This window comes from Crocodylus porosus, unplaced genomic scaffold, assembly GCF_001723895.1.
Source record: "Crocodylus porosus isolate Cpor-Errol unplaced genomic scaffold, CroPor_comp1, whole genome shotgun sequence".
Lineage (NCBI taxonomy): Eukaryota > Metazoa > Chordata > Crocodylia > Crocodylidae > Crocodylus > Crocodylus porosus.
The window spans coordinates 20,125,602-20,133,195 of NW_017728928.1; the positions used below are offsets into that span (position 1 = coordinate 20,125,602).

Here is a 7,594-nt window from a genome sequence, read left to right on the forward strand (position 1 = left end):
TACTGTCTTACATCGTTATATTCCAGAGAGGCCCAGACAACCTGGAAGCTAAACTTCCTGTCCTCTGATTCAGGCCTATACAGCCAGAATGGCCAAATCCCTATTTCATATTTTGGCTGGGGAGTAAATTATACAGGAAGCATTTCCTTATATCTTCACAGTACATGCAGAGCAGCTCATGGAAGGGTCAGTTTTAACGAATACTGAGACCTGAGCAATAGCATCTCACAGGGTGGCTTTTTGCAGTAGTTGGTCTATGAGACTAGGAGACAAGATGTAAAATGAAAGGACTACTGAGCTTCCCATGAAAATGAATGTTTTTGAAGTGCTTGGACATTTGAAGGGATGACATGGCAAGTATTGTTAATATAATAATAAGAAGGAATACAAAACTAACTGGAGGAGCTGGAGAAGTAACTGTGCTTTGTGCAGATACCTTTTTGTCTCTCTCTTAGCAACATTGTTTATTTGTGTGCACTGTATATTAAGCAAAGCCCCCCTCAAACACTATCTCCTAGTAGGGTGGTGCCATCAAACCAGAAGAACGCCTTGGGGGGCTGATCCAATCAAGACATATCCTCCTGAGAAAGAGTTGATGATAGGGTGGCAATGCCAACTCAGTGACTCATACCACCCACTGTTAGTGTTGACTCAGTCCAGGTTTTATACAATACCAGCCAACCTGAGTGTTTGGTTTCTGAAGATTAGAGTATAGCAGTGCGAAGAGAGCAGTGCAAAACCATTCCTCTTCTACCTCTGTGACTTAGAAGGCTGCCAAAAGATAGTGAAATACAAATGTAACTGCTCTCCTTGAGGAACCTCTGGCCTGAAATAGGAAGTTGTCTTGAAATAACACAGGCACTTCCCTTTTCACTGAAACTTTTGCAGACTTTGTAACATGCAGCACAGCCTCTGGAAAACTAGCTGCAGGATTATTTGACTGGCACAGCTGATCTCTGGACAATCGGAGCAGGTGAGGAAATGGCTTTTCAAGGACTGTGCCCTGTCACCTTCATTAGTAATAGGATCTTAGGTGCATGTGAGATGGATAGGAGGCAGAGCTGATTTGCAGCTTTTATAAACTAACCAAAGTAGATATATAGCACAAGAGTTTGTGAGCTGAAGCTGATTTTGACAAATGCTATCAAAGAACATGCAAAAAGCATAGTATAAGGAGAGAGAAATTAGAATACAAAAGATAAAGGAAGGGAGCAAGAGAAAGAGGGGGAAGCGGAGCAGTGCTAGGAGAAATAAGCAGAAAACCTATAGGAACAAAGGAGTCACAAGAGCTAAACCAGGTAATGGGATATGAATCCATAGTCCTTTAACATGATTCAGTCTGTGGGTGATTTCTTGTTCTGCAATTTCAGTTTGAAATCGTTTTTTATAGTTTGCTGTCTGAGAACAGCCACCCCCAGGTCAACAATGCTCAACCTACCCTTCCTTATACTTGACTTCAGATGGATGCTCTCTGGATGTGAGACGACAGAATTCCCTGGCCCCCTTTCTAAGAGAAGTGGGTGGCATTCTGCTTCTGTAGCACATTCAGCTGCTGAATGAATGGCACTGGTTGCACTGAAATGCTAGTCTTGTTATATTCCTGTTTCTTTTTCAGCTCTTTGGGGGAGTGTCAGGGCGGGGGGGTGTCTGCAACATTCAATAGATCCATTTTTCTGTCAGGTCTGTGATTGACAGCCTTGATGAAATCCATGGGGCATGTGTATGTGTGTGTGTCCCATCCCTGCTAGGGAAAGGCCCTGGTGTGGAAACCAGTCTAATAGGATGCATGGTGTCCTTTTCTAAGTGAATTTCACTTTGAGACTAGGTGGAGGCTAACAGCAAAGGAGGGTGAAAGTTGTTGCTTATACTCAGGTCAAGTGCTAGCAAGGGAGCCAGTTGGTGTTTTTGTGCTATGCCTGCTTGGAACCTGTTTAAGAGCCAGCAATTCATTGCACAGGCACCCCCCTCAAAGCTGGTAACCATTTGCAGTTCAGTCCAACTCCGTTGGGGCTTTAGTGGTGAATTACACTTAAATAATTTTTACCCTGGAGTTTCTGATATTTTATCAATATATCTTATTTATTAACAGTCTTTATTTAAAAAGAAACAAACTCCAAACCTGCAAACTGTAATCCCAACTAACAAGTTAAACATGACTACCATAATCTCTTACTGCCTTACATATGTAACATTGTTCTATTTTCTTAAAATGTCTTTCATCATGTGCATACACATTCTCTCTCTCTCTCTCTCTCTCTCTCTCTCTCTCTCTCTCTCTCTCACACACACACACACACACACACACACACACACACACACAAACACATGCACACAACTCCCCCCCACCCTTTTGTTTTTACTAGCTTCTAACTTTCTTGGGATCCAAGTTCTGGGGGAGTTGTTCTTTCACATCATAGTATTGTATGAAGACAATTTGATGTCAGTGACTCTGAGTCTTTTATATGATAGTTCACAAGGCTTTCTACTACCTTGTGATTGCTTCTTCTGGGGCTTGAGGGTCTCTTCTGTTATGTATTGGTTGGTTATTGGCTTTTGCTTCTTCTAGAAACACTGAAACTGAGTTGGTAGATCTGTTGTTCACATCCATATTTCAGTCTTGTATTTTTCAGTAGGTGAATGTATTTGAAGTTATGGTGAAATATATGAATGAGGGCTTATCTGTTCAATACATGTAGCTTCCTGTGTACTTTGAAGTACACAGGAAATGATTTGATCTTAAGAGCATCTCATGGTTGTTTTCCTCAGAGGGCTTCAGCTTGTTACTTATAGTAGGTTTAGGCATCTGTGTTTTCTTTCCTTTTCGGTGGCATTTCTTACCAGCCATATGAATGGTGGAATGATAGGCACCAGGGTACATATGGATCTTGACATTAGGCATTGCACTGGGCTGCTACTTAGACCTTCCACTGGAGCAGTGAAAAAATAAAATAAAGGAAATGCATATCACGCAATACTAGAATAGAAATTCTAGGATAGCGTACTATGCATTTCCTTTATTTTATTTTTTTCCAATTTTCTTTAGTAGCCTTGGCATTTTTAGCTGACAATTCAGCTTTGCCTTTTAGTTGGTTTCTGAAGTGATGATGATGTGATGTGGCTGAATCCCTGTTTCCAGATTTCCTGCAGGTGCACCTGGTTTGGAACACCATGTCTGAAACTGCTTCATTGCTTTGTCTGTGTTGGTCACTATGGTGGTGTCTGATAGTGTGTCTAGTTCCTGGAAGTCAGACTAGTAGTCTATGCTAATAAACCTGTGTGGTTTTTGGTAAAAGGATGCATCTTTGATCAAAGACTGGTTGTAGCTGCTATATATTTTCACTATCTCCCTTTTTATTGCTTGGCTTGAATTTCCCTGTGTTTCACACCTGTCCTTTGTCATATTTGGACAGTACACTGTGTGCTAGCTCTCCAAGGACACACTGATAGTCCAGTGTAGCTCCACTGGATTCTGGAGAAAGGGTCTGTTGTCAGCCAGGGTGGCAACTGTATGTACATTTACAGACAGTCCATGAAAAAACAGCCTAAAATCATCTGTCTATAAATTCTGTAAAAATAATGTTGCCTCTGTAAAAATAAGAAATCCAAGCTTGTTTCAAGATCCACAGTTTGAATGAAACTGCATTCAAGGCAAGTGTAGATGCTGGACAGAGAGAGTAGAGCAGCACCACCTGGTGTCAAAACAGGATCACTGTTTGGCACTGTGAACTTTGTCAGGGCATTCTGGCTCACTAGCCTCTATAGTTCTTTCCTGCTGGGAAAACTGCGGGGCTGGAAAGAGAGAAGAGGTGGCAGGTACGGGTCTGTGTAGGGAAGGGAGGAATGGGGCCAGTGGGTGTAAGGCTGGGGTGGGATAATATGATGCAGGGTGCAGGCAGAGGTGTCAGGGTATGGGGTTAGTAGGGGACCCCTGTGGTAGGGGCAGATGGGTATAAAGATATTGCTGGAGTCATACAAGGTTGCCAACAAGAATTTTTTTTTATTGACAATAAAAGCTTGTGTCCCCCCAAAAATGTTGGTCAGTAAAAAGTTTGCAGATTGTCAGTAAAAAACATTCTTGCGTTGGCAACCCTGGCTCTCAGTGATCTGGGTTTTGTGAGTCAATTTCCTTCATGTATGATGCTATCTTGATAGTTCAGCTTGTTTAAGTGGTCCAAATATTTTTGTAAGAACATGTAAAGTTTCATTTTGGGTCTTTGGCTAACCTCATAGAATGATATACAGCAGACAGGCTAGTTTTTGTCTGGTAGGTTTGTTCTTACAGTCTGAATTTAAATTGACATGTCACAGGCTTAGCTGACACTTTCAAACTCTTTCTGTGGTTTCCATGTTTCTGTTCAGTTGAGGATCTTATATTCTTGTACATATGCTATATCTTCATGCTGTTTCGCTGGTTTGGATAAGAAGTAACATAGATGTGTGTCATGCCATTGCTTACTGCGTGCCTTTAAGCTGTAGCATTACAGTTTCAGCAGCAAGCAATGAAGATGTTTGGAGGTTATTTATCTGGTGGCTTAAAAATGCTTTCTAGCAGTCTGTGATCAATTTCTGTTCAAATTCTTTCTTATCCTTGGACATGTTGAAATGTTCACCTGTGAACACTACTGGAAGACATTCCTTTTCAATGTTGTCATCTCTTCATACTGTTGGTAATAATGTAGCTACTATGTGTCCCTTTCTTCAAGCTCCATCTCACCGGCAGCACTCTGGTTGCCTTTTCCTCTACTTTCTTATGTCCAGATGGGAAGGTAGGTTACCAGCTCCTTGGCAATTATTGAATCATAAAGGTGGAAGGGACCTCAAGTGCAAGAGTGCTATTCCCAAATCATCCCTATCCACTGCTTATCCAGCTTCCTCTTAAAAGTTTCCAGTGAAGGGGATTCCACAACTTCCCTGGGCAGTTTATTTCACTGCCTCTTTGTTCTAACAATAAGGAAGTTTTTCTTGATATATAGCCTACATCTACTTTGCTGCTAGTTAAAGCCATTGTTCACATCCTACCTCCTTCCTTATGGCAGACTTCCAGATACTTGCAGACTGCTTAATTACCTTTACTCCAAGCTAAACATGTCTAGTTCTCTCAACATTTCTTCATCCGGCTTTCCTTCCAACCCCTTAATCATTTTGGTTGCCTGCCTCTGGTCCCTCTCTAACTTCCCCACATACTTTCCTAAAACGTGGAGCTAAAATTGTGTACAACACTCTAGGGCTAGGGGCAGACATTACACATAAACCAGTTTAAGTGATCAGAAACTGGTTTAAACGTGTAACAGAACAGATATTCAATACACATAAATGAGTTTGAAAATGGCTGAAACCGGTTTGAGATAAACCTGGTTGAATGTAGTATCAGACTTAACTGATTTGGCTTAAACTGGTGTTTTACAATGTCTGTCCCAGACCGCTTTGTGGTTTAAGATAAACCGGACACCCCCAGCATCCTTGCATGCTCTCTCGGCTGGGCGGAGCTCTCTATTCCACAGCAGGCCTGGGCCCTCCCCGCTGCTCCCTAGCTGCAGCTCCCCTTACTCCCCGTCACCACTCCCTGCTAAGCAGGAATTCCCCCCTCCCCTCTGCCTTGCTGAGCTGTGTCTATGTATTAGCTAGCAGACCACATGCAGGCTCCCGTACATGCTGAATCAACAGGCAGGAACAACAGATAGCTGCTAATGTCCCTCTGTTGATTTCTTAATGGGGTGATAAACACTGAGTTGGGGGGTGATAAACACTGTTATCAGTTCCCTGCTGGGCTAATCACAGTGTCCTACCCCACGCCCCCCTCAGCTCAGTGCTCTGGAAGGGAAGGGAGGTCTGCTCTAGCAACCCCCAGCTTCTAGCCTGAGCCAGGGCAGGCATGTGCCTGCATATCTGTGATGTCTGTGCAGTTACAAACCAGTTCAGCCTAGCCAGGTTAAACTAACCTGCAAAGATTGAATCAGTTCAGGCTCAGGCTTTTTGAGTGTTTGTCCCTAGCCTGGATGAAGCTTAACAAGTGTCAAGTTAAGAGGTATTAATATCTCTTGTGTCTTACACTTACTACTTCTGCTGATGCAGCTTAAATGATTGATGGCTGTACTAACCATGTCTATACTTCATTTTTGGTCAGTCAGTCACCCAAAGGGCTTGCAGACTTTTGAGAGACTTGGAAGAAATTTTGTCAGATAGCTTTGCAAATCCTACTAGTGTCTTAACTGACTTAGTATTATAGGTGTAGTATCTGCTGAACTGCTTTGCCCTTTTTCAAGATCAAACCATAATCCCTGGGGAACAAGCAAGGGTGCCATGTTTGGCATTTCCCTCTTCTTCCCTAGCATCCTCTAATAGGCATGCGGAAGTGTTCTGCTGTGGCTTCTGCCCTGCTGTCTCCTGTTCCTACACCAGAATGTCATCAGCTATATTACAGACCCCTGCAGATCCTGTTAATACATCTTTCTGGGAATACTGATATCTTTCCATGGCAGTTTTGAACCCAAATGGCATTCTCAGTCATCTGTATCTACTGGCTGGTGGCCACCATTTGGAAAGGCAGCTGCTTTCCTTTTTCACTGTTTTATGCCAGTTTTAGGCCTTAGGGTCAACTCCTGAGAATATTTTTGCTTTTTTCCAAGCCCTGTTGTTGTTGTAGGCATTTCAAATGAGTTCATCCTCGTGGTTTAAATCCTAGAGCCTGAGCAAAAGCAAAGCTTGCTTGGCTTCTCAATCACTATCATGTTTCTTATCCAAGTTTGGGAGCTTTGCTACTTTGACACTGTGGCTTCTTTCCATTTGCTTTATTGCTCTTACAATTTCTTCTTTTATTACATAACTGTTTTGCCAGGCACTGGATGGCGATAACAAGGACTGGGTTCAATTTAGAGTTTTTACACCGTATTTTCTGTCTTGGCTTGTGAACCCACCTAGAAACCTGAGGAAGTAAATGCTACCTGGGTATTCCACTGTGAACAAACTTCCCCACTCACAAGCAATATTCAGTAGGGCTGTACAAAGCTTCAGGTAGTGATTCGATTCAGAAGAGATTCGTCTCGATTCGGTGGCTGAATCTCCAAATCTGAATTGAATCAGCGAACCAATTAAAAGGTCCAAACAGAGTCAAAGTTCTCTGAATCTTCAGAAAAGATTCAAAGAGCTTTGGTGATTCAGGCAGTCCCTGTCCACTGCAGCAGGGAGCTGTAGCCAGACTCGGAGCTGTTAAGTAGGGGGTGGGGAGGGGAGCTGGAGAAGGGGGAGGGGACCATGGGAAGACCCCAGCTAGGCCCCATCCCCTACCTGCTCCCCCAGCCCCCCCAATGGCTCCCCTGCCCACCCCAGCTCCCAGTGCTTTTAAAAAAAGCCCCAACTCACCAGGTGCCACTGGGCAGCGGGGGGAGGAACGATCCCTGCTTCCCCCCACTGCCCCATGCTGTGTGGGGGATTCTGCATGAGCCCCTTGACCCCACCTCACTCCCCAGTCCCCACCAGTGCCTGCAGCAGCCTCAGGGCTTCAGAGTGCAGCAGGGGGCAGTGGGGATCACCCCCCCACTGGGCAGAAACGGTGAGTCTAGCGTTTTTATCTTTTTTTTTTTCCTTAAAGGGCCAG

General features: G+C 43.7%; 1 protein-coding gene across 1 annotated transcript in view; it reads left to right on the plus strand.

Annotated features, from left to right (window-relative positions):
- Positions 1-665: 665 nt before the first annotated feature.
- The window catches only part of PIK3R6 (phosphoinositide-3-kinase regulatory subunit 6), a 73,441-nt gene continuing 66,512 nt past the window's right edge, over positions 666-7,594 (plus strand). Inside the window, exon 1 of the mRNA XM_019542768.1 lies at positions 666-973. The gene's annotated coding sequence lies outside the window, so the exon portion shown is untranslated. The remainder of the gene's footprint in view (positions 974-7,594) is intronic.